At 40.3% G+C, this 14,876-nt stretch overlaps 1 protein-coding gene across 1 annotated transcript in view; it reads left to right on the top strand.

The window, feature by feature from the left end:
• The first annotated feature begins 1,331 nt into the window (after nucleotides 1–1,331).
• The window catches only part of TENM1 (teneurin transmembrane protein 1), a 353,539-nt gene continuing 339,994 nt past the window's right edge, over nucleotides 1,332–14,876 (top strand). Inside the window, exon 1 of the mRNA XM_075513171.1 lies at nucleotides 1,332–1,679. The gene's annotated coding sequence lies outside the window, so the exon portion shown is untranslated. The remainder of the gene's footprint in view (nucleotides 1,680–14,876) is intronic.

Raw genomic sequence — 14,876 nt, 5'->3', positions numbered from 1 at the left:
CTAAGAGCAAATGTTAAAAATGACAGAAAAGTTATGTATTAGCAGCAGTATATTAGAATCACTGGTGGCCTTACCTATTCTTTTTTTATTTATGCACTGCAAGACATTATATAGGCAAAACTATAATTTCTCTTTACTTAAGAGCCAGTTCTTAAGATGTTTTCTTTTCATTTCTTCAAGATGTGCTTTTTGACAAATACTTACGTAAACAGCATAAACTAACTGTCTAAATGAAATATGGCCAGGGGCATGGTACCAAGTAAAAAGAGAAAACTCTACTTTAGGTGGTCTATGCAGAAACTTACAAAGAAATAGCAGGAATTGTGAATTACACGGTTTTTTTCAGTGTGTTCCTGTTGCTGAACACACAGACTAAATAATGTAAATAACCACAGTGATTTTAAGGAATTGACAGATATGTGTATGCAGCGTGCATGTGAACTGAAACTAGGATGGAGACAGACTGATGAGCTGCGTCTAGCCTCAGAGGCACACCTTTGCCAGTTCCTTGGATTCTTCAGTGCACTAAAATATTTACAAATAACTGCAGATGCAGATTTAGCTGTGAGGAAAAAGCAGGTTGTAATCACCTTTATGCCTTTGTATGTCCTCGAGGATACACAGCGTATAAATGATGAAATTACAGAAATCATCACCAGAAGATGAAGTTCCCCTGTACCAAGACCCGGGACTGTTAATGGAGGTGGCCACAGGAGATCCCCACGTTAATAAGCTCAGCTCGTAAAGCAAAGCGGTTGGAACACCATTTATAAATCAACAGCTCTCTCCCAAGCCTTGATTCCACTATCAGTCTTACTTCCTCGGCAAGGTAAATTATTTAGAGGGAGGTATTCTGCGTTATTTCCAAACGCAGAGGACCGCCGGTGGGTTTTTCTCTTTCCTCCCTTCCCCGCGCACGTGAGAAGCCGTGGGCCAGCGTGGGCGCTCTGTCCCCGCGGGGCCGGGGCAGCTCCTCTCCCTCAGACGGGCGCAGCCGCCTCACCTCCCCGGCTACTTCTCTAACTCTGCCGAAAGCTTCCCGACTGACGGTTCAGACTCCGCCGCCCGCCCTCTGCTTCCTCCAGCCTCGGTGCCACCGCCGCCCGAGGGGCAGCCCTGTCCGCCTTGCCCCGGCTCGCGCCCCCTCAGCTCTCGCCTCACAGCCCGCGGTGGCGGCCGGTGCAAGGCGACTTGAGGCGCGGCGGTCGGTAACGCGCCTGCGCAGATCTCCCGGGCATGCTCATTAACAGCGAAGGAGCCGAAAAGGGGGAAAAAAAAAAAAAAGAAAAAACCCACCCTGAGAGCGAGCGGCGCCGCTGACACTACACCCGCCGGAGAGGAGCGGCGGCAGCAGCAGTAGCGGCGGCGGCGGGGCTACGCCGAGCCCGGCCCCGCTTCCTCTCGCGCCTTGGCTTTTCACAGCCTGACGCGCCGCCGCCGTTAGCTGCGGGTCGAGCCGCGGCAGCAGGAGCCGGCGCCGTCCCCTCAGCGGTGCGGAGGGGCCGGGGCGGGCTGCGGGGGAGCTGCGAGGCGCCGGCAGCGGCAATGTGGATTTATATTCGACCGCGCCGCAGCCGCCGGGGAGCGGGGCGCGGGCACCGCACCTAGAGGCGATGGGAGAAGCCGTCGGCGGGGCTGAGCCGGGGCGCTGCTGAAAGTTCAGCCGGTGGCCGCGCTCGGTAAGTTTGCCGGGGAGGCGGGAGCGGCGCCGTGGGCGCCCGAACTTCGCCTCTCGCGGGCGGCGGGCGGCGGCCGTGCCGGGGTGGCGAGGGGGTGCCCGGCCCCGCCGGAGCGGGAACCACCGGGCGCTCCCCGAGGGTTTTTTGTGGATGTCGCTGGGTGTGTACGTGCGCCTACATCTGTGCCGTGAGGCGGCGGAGCCTCGCGGGCGGACGGTGCCGGCAGGCGCGTGGCTCCGAGGCGGTGCGTGCCGGTGTGCGGGCACCTGGCGCCGCGCGGGCTGGCTGTGCCGCTGCAGGAGCCCGCTGCCGCTGCGCGAGCGAGGGCAGCTCGCGCCGTCGCCCCGCAGAGATGCTGCGTACGCAGCTGTGCACCGGCTGAGGCACCAACTCTCCTCGCGCCTATAGGGGGTCTCCTTCGCCCGCGGTTGCAGCGCGGCCGGCGCGCTCGAGCGGGCGGGCGGGCGGACGGGGTGGGTTGGCGCGGCGCGGGGCTCTGCCCGCCCGGCCGGGGTGCTCTCGCCCCGGGCGGCAGCCGCTTCTCCGTCCGCGGCTGCCGCCGCTGCTGAGGCGAAGCGGGGCGGCGGCGGCTGGTGTGCGCGGCTCTCCGCGGGGTGCGGCGGCGGGGAGAGGCGGGGCGCGCTGCCGGGGGCCGCCGCCCGCCCCCCGCGGGGCGCCCCGGCGCGGCGCTTGGCGCCGGCTCCGCGCTGGCGTTGCGGGAGTGCCCGGGCCGCTCACGTGAAAAGCCGCATCCCGGTGCGCGCAGGGGTGAGGTGGCTCTGTCGGGGCAGCGGCACCGCGCTCGCTCCCCGCTGGTGGATGGGGGCTGCCTTACGCCTGGCTGATTCTCAGACATAATCTGTTAAACGTATATTAGTATACTTTCTTCCTACGGTCCATGGGATCTGGTAATCTCTAGTTTTAGGCAAGGTGTACAAGGCAAAGTCGTTATACTGCTCTGCTTCTGCTGCTTTCAACTGTTTTTTCCCTAAATACCTTAGGGCTGTAGCTCGTGACTGACGCTTTAGGCTCGGTTGATGAATGCTTAGACTGGCTATTGATATGATTGTGGTACGCAGAGAGGTCTCTGCTTCTTGAGTATTAAATGTATGATCTTACTGTGTTAAATGTCAACACGTCTACCCTAGCAGATACGGGCTTTACATGTTCTAATTCTCAAATCAAAGGCAAGAACTTCTCCTATCTCCCCTCCATTCTTTGGCTTTAAATACATGCTACCTTTTTAGACTGTGTAATAACTGTCTTAGTGATAGTCTCTCATTGATTGTGTTCGTAATATCCAAAGGTTGTAGATACCCATCTTGATTGTGCTGATGCTTCTCTGATAATTAATGAGTCAGATACACTGTACTATGGAAATAAATACCAGCTGTCCGTGTGGTGGGGCAAGCATCTCAAACATCTACTATATCTCCAAATGTTTTTGCAGTAACAAGACCCCACCGCTCCTCGTGCCTGTATTTTAGCTGTTAATTGTGAAGCTTAACGTAGAGCAATTTGATATTTGAAGTATGGAATTCTTGGTGGTGTGGAGAACCCTTTGTGAATCACAAATAGCAAGATACACTGTAGTAGGGAAAGATCTATCCATCAGAAGGTGAGACCCAGCCCAATAGTTTTCCTTCTTTCCTGTCCCTAGTTTCTTTTTAAAGCTTATTTTATGCATGACTCGTAATGCTATGGGCTAATTTCAAAATACTTCTCCTCAGATGAAATACAGGGCTGTTAATAAACTAATTGCTGTTTTCCCTATAGATAACATATATCGATAATATAAAATCATCAGAAGTTGTTAATGTATTTTTAACGCAACTGTATGTTTTGAGGGTTTTGGCTTGTTTCAAAAACTCAAATCTTTTAACAGCTTGGGCATTTAGGAACCTTTGTGGGTATTGCCTTTTTTTTTGTTATATCACAGTTTCGTTTCAAGGAATGATTAGAAATTTTCTGAATAACACGTTCCCAATAGGTTTTGTTCTATGAATGTCTGATCTTTAAAAAAAACCCAAGAAAACTACATTTCAAATACTTAAGTGAAAATCTTTTCTTTTAAAGAGAAAAGTGCCTTCCGTTTGCTAAATTTTAAATCTTTAAATGACACATATAAATCAAAAAACAGAAAATTCTTATTAAAAGCAACTCTTAAGAATGTGGGAATGCAAATTACTACTCTTAACATCTCAAGTAGTCAGATGTGGAAGCAAATGAACATATTGTATTGATGGCTTATGTATAAAAAAAGCTATTGAAATGTATTCAGAGTTCTATAAAAGCAGTGTTATGTGAGAAAAGATGTAGCAAAAGAAATCTATTATTACTCATTTGATGTGGCATCGTAATTTAAAATGATAGTTTTTAAAACTGAAAAACGACATGGTTGCTCACACGTGTGCCTGTAGTCACGTGTGTATGGACATACGCAACATTTTTGCTCTGCAGTAATGGTTTAGGAATAGGTAAGCGTGTGCTTTCTTCCTTTCATTGAGGCAGGAAATACTGAGGATTGGGCATTGATGTTAATTGGAGCAGGCAGTATGTTATTTCAATGCGATTCATGAGGTCAAAATGGTATGAATTTAATTTTTAAATGATCTTAATCTGAAAAAGGTAAGAAGAATAGTCCTGCTTAATTATCTCATTATCTCAGGGCTTTGATTATGGAAAAACACAGTCCTCTCCATTTGGTTAGGAATATTTTTTGTTCCCATTTTACAGACTGGGAGAACGGTGTGCCCTTTCTTTGCTTCAGTCACAATGACTGGCAGTATCTCACAATGACTGTAGCAGGACTAGATTTTAAAATGTCTTAGAGACCAATTATTGAAATGGTGATGGCCCTACGTCTGAAATTCAGGAGTTTCTGATTTCTTGTCTGCTATTTGCTCATCTAGATTTGTCTCTTGATTACGTTTCACAGTTTCAGCACAACTGAGTTAATGTTCAACACCATGTAACCGTAAAAAGCGTCAAGTCAAAGAGAGTTCAATTGCACTGGCTACGTCTTGCTAATATGTAACGTTCTACCTAGGTGTTACTGTGTAGTCCCTCCTTTGACAATATATTTACGACCAAATAAAGCTGAAAATACGCAGTCGTCTTGGTGTTGTTATCTCTCTTAAACAGTCTCAGAGGTCTTAAGAATAAGATACGTTATGACTATCCTTTATGACATAGAATATATATGTATACGTTAAAGACGTGAATGTAGGTTTTTCTAATGAGAACCCGTCTTTTCTAAAACTTCTTTCAGTAAAATATTGAGGATACCCAAAAACTCAACTCTACAAGAACTTACTAAATATCCAGTGGACTAATCTATACTGAGAAAACAAGTCAGTTTCTTTCCTACTGTATTTACTGTTTTAACAGAATATTTCTGAAAGCTGATTAAAAGATACTTAAGCTACTACTTTGGCTTTTTTTAATACTGTTTCTCTACTACAAATTTGAACCTAAGTCTATTGAGTATATTATTGAAAAGAAATATTCCTTCTTTGTTTTCATTCTGTTGCACTGAACTGTTTTATTTGAATTTCTCTGTTTAAAAGAACAAAAATCATATATATCATGTATCATAATCTCCTTGGCTGAAGCTACTGTGTGAGGCTATTGTTGTATTGTTTTCTACCTTCTAGGACAGAATTCTCGTTTCTGAGTTTTAGAAAACAAGTAGTGTAAGACTGGATGGAAAAGATTCCTTCTAGTTAAATATGTTGTCTATAAGTATATTGAAATTAAAATGACTGTATTGAATTGGGTGTAGCACTGGCTTGTTGCTTTGGAAGCCTTCACTCAGCAGTGCTTATTTTCTGTAGCCTTAATGAGCAATTACTGCACTCTTCCAGTTCAGAGCCTCTTTTAAGTAGACAGTACTGCTTGTTCCAAATTACAGATGTATTTTTCTGGTTTGCCTGTGGGCTGTTGGCATTTTTGGTGTTTTGGTTTGTTTGTTTTCCTGAATGCAGGCAGATGTTTGCTAAGGGTTATGAGGAGTCCATAAACTCTGTTTGTTTGTTTGTTTGTTTGGGTTTGGTTTAAGAAAAGGCATTTGGGGTTTTAGGTATAAAGTTCTGCTTTTATACAGTGTGTGTGTAAAGTATACAGTATAAAGTAAACTTTATACAGTGTAAAGTATACAGTATACTTTTATACAGTGTAAAGTAAAGTATACAGTGTGTGTCTTACATCTCTTTCTGTCTATATGGACTTCAGTCTTAAATATCTGACAGCATTTTGACATATTTTAAAGAATTCATATTTCCATTATTGAAATGTTGGGTTTTAGATCTGAAAAGGGTTGTGAGCAAATAGCTCCTTCTGTAACTCTGTTTCAGGACTGTAGGTAGATTTGGAACACTCTTTTGGATGACGTTTTCATGGAGTTGCTCTTGCATTGTTTTCTACGCTGAGGGATAATTGGTTTATGCATAATTTTGTTCATATGAACGTTTGTAGACTGCTACGTGATGTTGGGGTTGCAGAGGAGTGTAGCAATGCAACATCTAAAGAAACATCTTCTAAAAGAGAGGTCTCTTGAGACTTAAGTGGTCATTAATGAAATACTGGCTGCATTGTGTGCCTGTAGTGTATCTGCCTCATCTACCAGTTTTGTGTTGTTGAGTTATATTAACTATAGAAACTTAGTGAGAACAGAGTAATTTAGGGGTAAAGATTCTTAGATGGCATGTATGAACGTGACTGCATTGACTTTGCTTTGAGTAGCGTATCAATAACTTGACCATTCCTTTTAAGGGTACGGCAATTAAATAATACCATTACTTTAGTTTTTCTTCTGATAAATCAGGGTGTTAATTATTGTAAACTGAAGTTTTTGTTTATCTAATAGAAGACCTTCAAGAAGTGGAACTTCGCAAGTTCCACTCATTTCCAGGGTAACGGGTGGTGGACTGTTGTGCTTGATAGAGAATCCAAACCTGGGAGATGGATGACTGTCCTCCACTGTGTTTCCTCTTCCCAGTGCTCTCATCCTATGGAAACTGGTTCCAAAAGGTGGTAGCAGCCAACAGCGGAGTGGGAAGTATGATGGGGCTTTCACATGCAGGTTGGAGGCGTGAGACTTTCTTGCTCCATTTTTGTGAAGTAAGAAAGATTCGTGGAGGTCGTGTTGCTTATCTGAAACAACTCAGATACCCTTTTTTTTTTTTCTCTTTTAAAAGCAAGCAAGTAAACTACTTTCCTCACAACGCATGTTTTTGTTCTAGAAGACGCTTTCTTCTTCAGCTACTCTGATGTGTGATAGGATTTTTCCGATTTAGCTGTGCAGCCCATTTTGTTTCTGAGTTCATTTCTTACACAAGACACTAGCCAACTACTGGACCAGGGAGGTGTCGCTGGGAAGGAAATTAATGCAGAAGAAGCATTGCTCGTTGCAGGCTTCCTGATGGTCTGGATAAAAGCCTTCTTGCTTGTTCCTATAAGCCATCCTCAGCAGGCATACCTATAACTTGTCATATACAAGTTTCCGCTTTCAAATTGTGTCTTCCACACATGTGCCACTAACCATAGAGCCTTTCCCACCTCTGAAGACCATACTGCTTTCCTATAGACAGGTACTTCTGATGCCCCTTTATTATCAAATTACTTCTTGCTCCGAACTACTGCTGTGTTTTTCTGACTTTGTTCTCTGCCCCGTTCACCAGTTTTTCCTGTTCCTTTTCAGATTCCTCTTACTCCCACTTTTGCACAGCTCTCAGCCCTTTCTGTTCACAACGTTTGAGAACCATGCTTACAGGTCTTGTTCTTTCGTAACCACCTGATGTGCTTTATAAACCATAAGAACTAAATATCCCTCCCCTTCTATACATCCAGGTTATAGATGCACCTATGAGCTGACTTTAATTTCTTTTAATTTTCCTCAGTTTCTTCCCCAGCTCTTTCCTCGGAGCTTCCAATTCATCCAAAATTTTGTCTGCTTTTCTGCAGAGCTCTCTATCATCATGTCGAGCCCTTCTGTTTTGTGAAGTCCAGCGAACTGAAATCTACACAGGTCTGCTTTCAGCTGCTTTTTCACAACTTTGATCTTACCCATCACCAGCCTCCCCTTATAGTCTCTCCCAGAGGTAAGACTTTCTCCACCATCTTTTTCCTCCATGTTTTTATCCAGATCCGAATATGGGAAGGAAATACCACCCTTATTTCATTTTTCTACTGGGGAAGTGCCATGTACCAGGTTCTTTAACATTAGGTCAGTGTTGAATTGAGAACTGTCTGGTTTTGCGAGCTTTAGTCTTTATTTCCCTTTCCCTCTTCTTTTTATTAGTACTTTGGCGCTACAAGCAAATTCTATCCCACTCGTGAAATACAAATCATTCTCTTTGACGCAGAGCCCACGCTGTGCCCTCAACTAGTAAAACAGCATTAAATGCATATCTTAATATATTTTTGTTGTTTAAGTTTGTATTATTAACTGCTTTTAAGTGACAAAGATCTGGTTGTAGGCGTAGTGACTGGTATTGTTTCTTCTTCTCCTTGTAACATAGGTAGGCAGTTAGTTACAAAAGAAAAGCCCTATAGTCAGAGTTTGCACCTGTGTCTGTCTTAGCCTGGGACAAGATGGATTTTACAGCATGTAGGCTAGCTACTTTTATCAGCAAAGATGTCCTGTTTTTTTGTACAAAATAGGATTTTGGTCATTGAAGTTTTTAGGTTAATACATGGGAACTGTCTTGGATACAGCATATCTGCAAAACTTACTCTGTGTATTGTTGTAAAAGATGCCTCATGCATTTGTCCAAATGCTTTGGTGTCTGCAAATGGTGGTGTTCCTTATCTGCGCAATGCATTTTCATGTATGTGTGCTAGAACATGAGAGCTAACCTCTTTTACAGTGTAGTTATAGCATTATAACGTTCAGAGGTTTAGAAACCCATTATCTGTACTGTGGATTTCTATAAACTCCATACGTTTCAATAAATCAGAGTCACCATGGAGTAAATGTTTTTGAAGAGTACAAGAGTAAATCTTAGTAGTAAGCAACTATTTTGGTTATTGAAAAATCAGAAGATGCAGCATGTGAAGATGAGTTGGGAATTTTACCTTTACCACTGCCTGTTGTTTGAATCTTGCAGTGCTGTTTTGAGAATTAATGTTTTGGTGGTGCTTATTAAATAAAGCATTAATTGAGAGGAAATGGGCCAATTGCTCATAGGTGTAAGTAGGTGTATTTCCACCGATGTGGTGTATGCCGCTATATGCCGTATTTCCACCTACGTGGAAATATGCCACTGACTTCATCGCTGAAGTCATACCAAGTGGTTCAGCAGAGGATTTGATCCTGATTTGCTTGCCTAATTAACTGTTTGAGCATGGAATGAGAGGGAAGGGATAAGATGTCTTTCATCTGAACGTTTGTAAATGTAGATGGATAGCCATCCTTTCTATGACATCCTGTGCAATTTTATTGTGTAACCAAAGCAGGTTCTTACCTCTGCGGACATGCTAGAGGGAAGAGTTAACGTGAACCATATTCAACTATAATTTAATTGTGCAACCTTTTAGTGTTTCATTAACACATTTTAGTTAAGATTACATTGTCTTTAGAAATGTTAGGTTAAACTGGCTGCTTAGATTAAGAGACTTTTAAGTCTATAAAGCACAGTAATTTTACTTATGGTCAGCAGCTCTAGCAATCACCATAAAATACACCAATTGTTTTAATTTCAACAGACTAAGTTGTCAGTTGATAAGTAGTCAATAGTAAGAAGAAATTGCATTTTAATGTTGCTCATATTCTGTTCATAATATTTTTGTAGTTGATTACGAGTTACAAAATTGAATTTTGGAATCACAAAGCATATATGAGCTGTATTGAACTGCTCTGAGCAATTCATACAAAGCTTTCTAGAGTAGCAGCTACAGACCATGAGAAATTGTTTTATATGTTGATGTTACCATTCCCAAATGCAAACCTGTAATGTACATGAGAGATTACCATAAATTACTGTACTGTGATTTTGAGACTTTGTTTAGATAATATATCAACAAGGTCAGTGCTATTAGCAATTGAGTTATATTGGGTTTTTTGCTTGGCAATTTGATTTTTTTTTTTTTTTTTTTTATGGTAAGCGTGGAAGCTTCAGGGTTTTTTTGTTTTATGAGTTTTTTAATAAAAATAAGTGGTAGAAATGAAGTAAGACTTGTCTTATGCACTTAACTCCAGATAAGAGAGATAACTGTTTAGTCCATAGCCCCTTTTTTTCTTTTTTGTTTCTCTGGTTTTGTTTTGTATGCTTTGTTAGTCATGTTTTCTCTGTAGAATGCAAATATGGTCCATCTTTAAAGACATTATGGAGAGAGACAGGTGGAGTCGATGTCCTATGTCTAATGCTATCTCTTTATATTAGAATTGGGAATAGAACCAAACCCAAGAATGACTTGAAGTTTATTTCATGAGCAAATTAAGAAGAAATTGGGACTGAGAAACACTACATTGGGTGATATGAAATGAAAAATTCTAAAGCATTTTTTAAAATTTCTCTTAGCCAGTTTCTAAAGAAGAAACATTGTTTTGACATGAACAAAGAATGAAACAAATTGCCAAATTCCATCAAAATTTACACTTTTTTTTAATCAGTGCCAAGCAGCATTATTTAGTGATGAAACTATACAGCTAAAAGATTACCCAGCTCAGACTCCCATCCCCATTTTGCGATAGCACACAATACAGCTTTAAAATTAATCTTCTAGGTATTAATATGTGTTTTATTCTTAGTACAAAATGTATTTACTGCTTATACGCATATGTACATGAGCTGTTACCACATCTAATGTGTGGTAACCCATGTGCGGTAATCTAATGGAATTCTAGCAAGTATAGCTTGTAAATCAGCATCACAACAATTATCTTCAAGTAAATGTTTCTGAGCTTCTCAGGACCTAACTGAAGCCAATCATAGAAAACTTAGGAAGTGGATATATTATAATCCTAAAAATATTTTCAAATTACTTAGTTATTGCTATGAAATTGTTGATTGTTATAGTAAAAAAAAAAAACCAACAACAAAAGGAAAAGCCAGTGCTTCTGTATGTGATACTATTTATTTTTGCTGTGCAACTGAATCATTGAGTGAGTTTTGTTTCATTTTTTTTTTAAGTCTACTTTTTTATTTTGAAATATTGCCCTTGAAACAATGAACAAGTGAAAACAGTTTGTTTTCATGAGACCAAACAGACTTTAATATAGTTTTGCTTTCTCTCTAAAGGCCCAGTCCTGATCCCACTGATTTGAGTTACAGGATTTTCTGCCTTTGAAATTGGTGAAAATAGGATAAAGTCAGACTGCAGTTTAGCAAAGATTGGTGTAAGCAATTTTACATATAGTAGTCACTGTTCTATTTAGCTTCTGTACTGTTTTAAAGTGGTAAATGCATGAAGTACTGTAATATTTTTGCAGCTGTTATGCGGGTTAAGAAAAGGAGATGCAGTGTTTGCTTTGCCACCTTTGCTTTGCTCGCCTTTAAGGTTCAATTATAATCCCAGTGTACAAACTTTAAATTTTCCAAGACTTTTGAGTTCTCTCCTAAGGAGGTTCTCTTCTTATGACAACTTGTGTGTGTAAAACCTGTGCAGAAGTTACCAATAAATATTGCAATGTAAAAATCGTAAGGGGAATTTAATCCATTATTGTTGATTTCAGTGTTTGACTACAGTCCTCTCAAATAAATAAATTAAAAAATTGTTGTCTGACAAATTAGAATATTTACTGTGCTTGGGGAAATCATGTTGAAGCTAAGACTTGTGAGGGCTTTGGTTCAGAAATAAAATACCATGTTTAGAAATTTTTTTTTAAAATATGTAAGGTTATATGGAATCCTAGGTGGGACACATATTAAAGTGATACTGTTGTTCCTTTATAGAGGTTGATTTAGTGTTACGGTATATTGATGCGGAAAAGTTACAGCAGGTTACCTAGTCTGTCAAGTACTACGTTCATGTGAATATGACTAAATGGACATCCCTCTAGAGAACAAAAAGCTCTGAATTTAGCTTCAGTCTAGGTAGTATGCAAATCTATGAATCTGTGGTGACAGGCTGATCAACCAGCTACCAGCATAACAACCTTTCTGCTGATTCTGCCAGACCAGTGCTATGTTGTTGAGTGCTTTTACATCCTCACAGTTTTTCAGTGATGCTCACCAAGAGCTCCATCTTCATTTTGCTAGGTAGATATTTATTCTGAAAGATTGAGCATCTTGCTGAAGCACTGATAACTGGCATATTCAAAGTTTATTAAAATCAGTTAGAGGTAGACTTGCCCCCCAACTTACCAACTTACTAACTTACTTTTTATTGTTTCTTGGCCAAGGGTACAGCCTGGTAATATTTGGCCGAGCTTTTACATATGCATGTAATTATTCCCTAGTACAGTTGTAGCGTGTTTTAGTAAGTATGATGGAATTGTCAGTGGTCTTCTTCAAAATGAATATCCAACGTGTTGCATCTTACTGTTGTTCTGCTTTCCGTGAGTCAAATAATTAGCTAAGAAAGAGACATAAATGTGCAAAGTGTAAGTTGGTCTCCATGAACGAAATAAGAGGGAAATGATGTTAAATGGTACTTCTGCTGGAAGGAAAGTAAGATTTTGATGCTGCTTAAGTAAAAAGGAGATACTGGTTGTATTCTTATCCTGGTACTTTGGATAGGTCTATTCTTGAGAATCTCCTATTGCATTTCGTGGTGAGGAGAGTATGCTTAAATTAACAGATTTCAATCCTCATTCATCTTTGCCTATGATTAAAACTACATAAATATTAATTCCTTAAAAAAAAAATAAAAATCTTTACTGGTAGGCTTAAAGATCAGTTCATGTGGATGAAGCTGATGTCTGCCATTGCCGTCTAACTTGAGAAAACCTGTATCTTTTTTATTTGTTGATGTTTAAGTGGTTTCTGTTTGTTTAAAGGTATTTGCTTGAAAGCCCTCATCCATCTTAAAATTTGGTATAATATAATGTGGAAATCTTTGTGTATAAATTATAGCTGCAGTTAGCATTATGTAAGACTGTAATGTCACTAGTATTTATACTTGACAGGAGATGTAATTTAGATGCTTCTCTGCTTTTTTGAATAGCTTGTAGGTGTTACCTGTTCAGTTAATTCACTATATTAAGTGCCATTGGTTTTACGTTAATGTACCTTTAATAAATTTAAAAACCTGTTTGAGCAACAAACAAAGCACCAGAAATGTAACTTTACTGGAAATTGAAATATTAGTATCAGTGATACAGGGTTAATTGAATGTCAGGAAAAAATACCATCCAGAGGATGAAAATGCTAAATCCTTTATTTGTAACTTCTACATTGAGAGTAATTTCAAGGTGTTTTAAAAGCTGAAATGAGTCCTAAAATGTTGGGGAAAATGCATCCTAAAAATGCAGTTTGTAACTTAACTGTTGGTGTTACATTTGAACAGAAAATCTAAAGCACTTTCTTGAATAGTAATGAAATGAGGCGTAGAAATTAATCTCCATAAAAAGTCCCTAAGGCAAAAAAAGACAGATGACTTTGTGAAGAGCATTCTGGTGTGCAAGGAGACGAGACATTTCTCATCTTCCTGTTGCTGAGTAGTCTTTATTTACTTACATGGAGTGAGTTTTGATACTCCCTTTCCTTATTTTCTTGAGCCAAGGATGTTTGAATATGCCTGCTCTTTCCCCCAGAATGGCCACATTAGTTGAGTGCTGTTGTTTCCAGTCTAGCTGGATTCTGATTGTGTGTCAGTATGTAACTGGTAGTTTCTCCGTTAAAGCTCCAGTTAGACTGAAAGAGAGGAAACTATTTTCCTTCCATGCTGCCAGAAACAGTTCACTTATCGATAGCACTAAAGCTTTGTTGGTTCTGTGGCTTGATCTTGAAGCTTCTATATTGAACTGAACTTGTTTCCATTTTCTCTCGAACAGAAGGAAAGTCAGAAGTGAATGTGATGGTTAGATTCATCAGCTGGGAATGAGGATGGGATTTATTTTGGAGAACTCAGAGGTAGAAGACTTACGTATTCTCTGTTCTGAATATGGAACTTATTTACACGTTGGATTTGTTGAGTTCGATCAATTTGGTATTGAATGGAGCAGCTTCTGGAGTCCCATTATGTATTAGCCATGTAGCCCTTTGTGCTTTCAGACTTATAACTGTATCTAGAAATGCCAGATGTACGGAAATCGAGTGACACTGGTAGTTGTCTTGTATATACATGCACATGCTGTTACACTAAACTTAGACCATATGCTCAAATTAATAAAAATAATCAAGGTCCAAGAAATTAAATAAAAAGTGATTTTTATATCCTAATTCTCAGAAGGTGAATACTAGAACATAGAAATCTATGTTGCTGATTTAAAAATTTGTCCTAAGTTTTCAGTGTCCAGAACTTTCACAGGCATATGATTGTATTGTATTTTATCATTACTTATGACTACCGTGCCATAAATCATCAAGCCAATACAAATAGGGCCCTTGAAGTGTTAGTCATTCCAGTCCGGTTCTTAATGAGTAACCATTGACATTTCAGTAAACGTCATCATTTTGGATGCTAAATGTACTGTCTCTATTGTTATCAGATGGAGACAAGTTAAGTTCTCATGTTTAAAGGAAATTACTCAAGGTCAAATACAGGAACGATAGGAGAGGAATGTGTATTGCCTGCTCCTCCTCCACATGTGCTTTTGCTTGTAGACAAGTAAAAGACATTAAATCTTTCTAGCACGGACCTATTCTTAAAACAAACAAACAAACAAAAGCTGTGAGCAAGTGTTTGCAAGCTTTTATTTCATCATAACAACTGCTGTCATTGTGCAAGGTATTTACAGGATGAGCTAATATCTGAGGATAATGACCAAGGATACAGCTGTGTCAGTCAGCCAGAGATGTCTAGCACCTTTATTAGAGCTTAAAAATTTTGAATCATTTCTGCATAACTAATGTGGCATTAATACGTTACAGTGACAAAGTGATAGTGTTATGAAGTATAAACAATTCTAGTACGATATGATGGTGGACTTCACACCAGAACATGAGAAGCAGCAGTAAATCAAAACCATGACTCTTCATTTTTTAGTAATGTTTTGACCTTATTGATTGGAAATGCAGTGTAAATAAGAGTCACACATTTTACGTTAGCAGATCTTTTTCTTTGCTCATCATCTTGCTGATCAATGGCCCG

This window comes from Mycteria americana, chromosome 10, assembly GCF_035582795.1.
Source record: "Mycteria americana isolate JAX WOST 10 ecotype Jacksonville Zoo and Gardens chromosome 10, USCA_MyAme_1.0, whole genome shotgun sequence".
Classification (NCBI taxonomy): Eukaryota; Metazoa; Chordata; class Aves; order Ciconiiformes; family Ciconiidae; genus Mycteria; species Mycteria americana.
The sequence above is the reverse complement of the archived record's forward strand: the minus strand, read 5'-3'. Positions and strand labels throughout refer to the sequence as shown.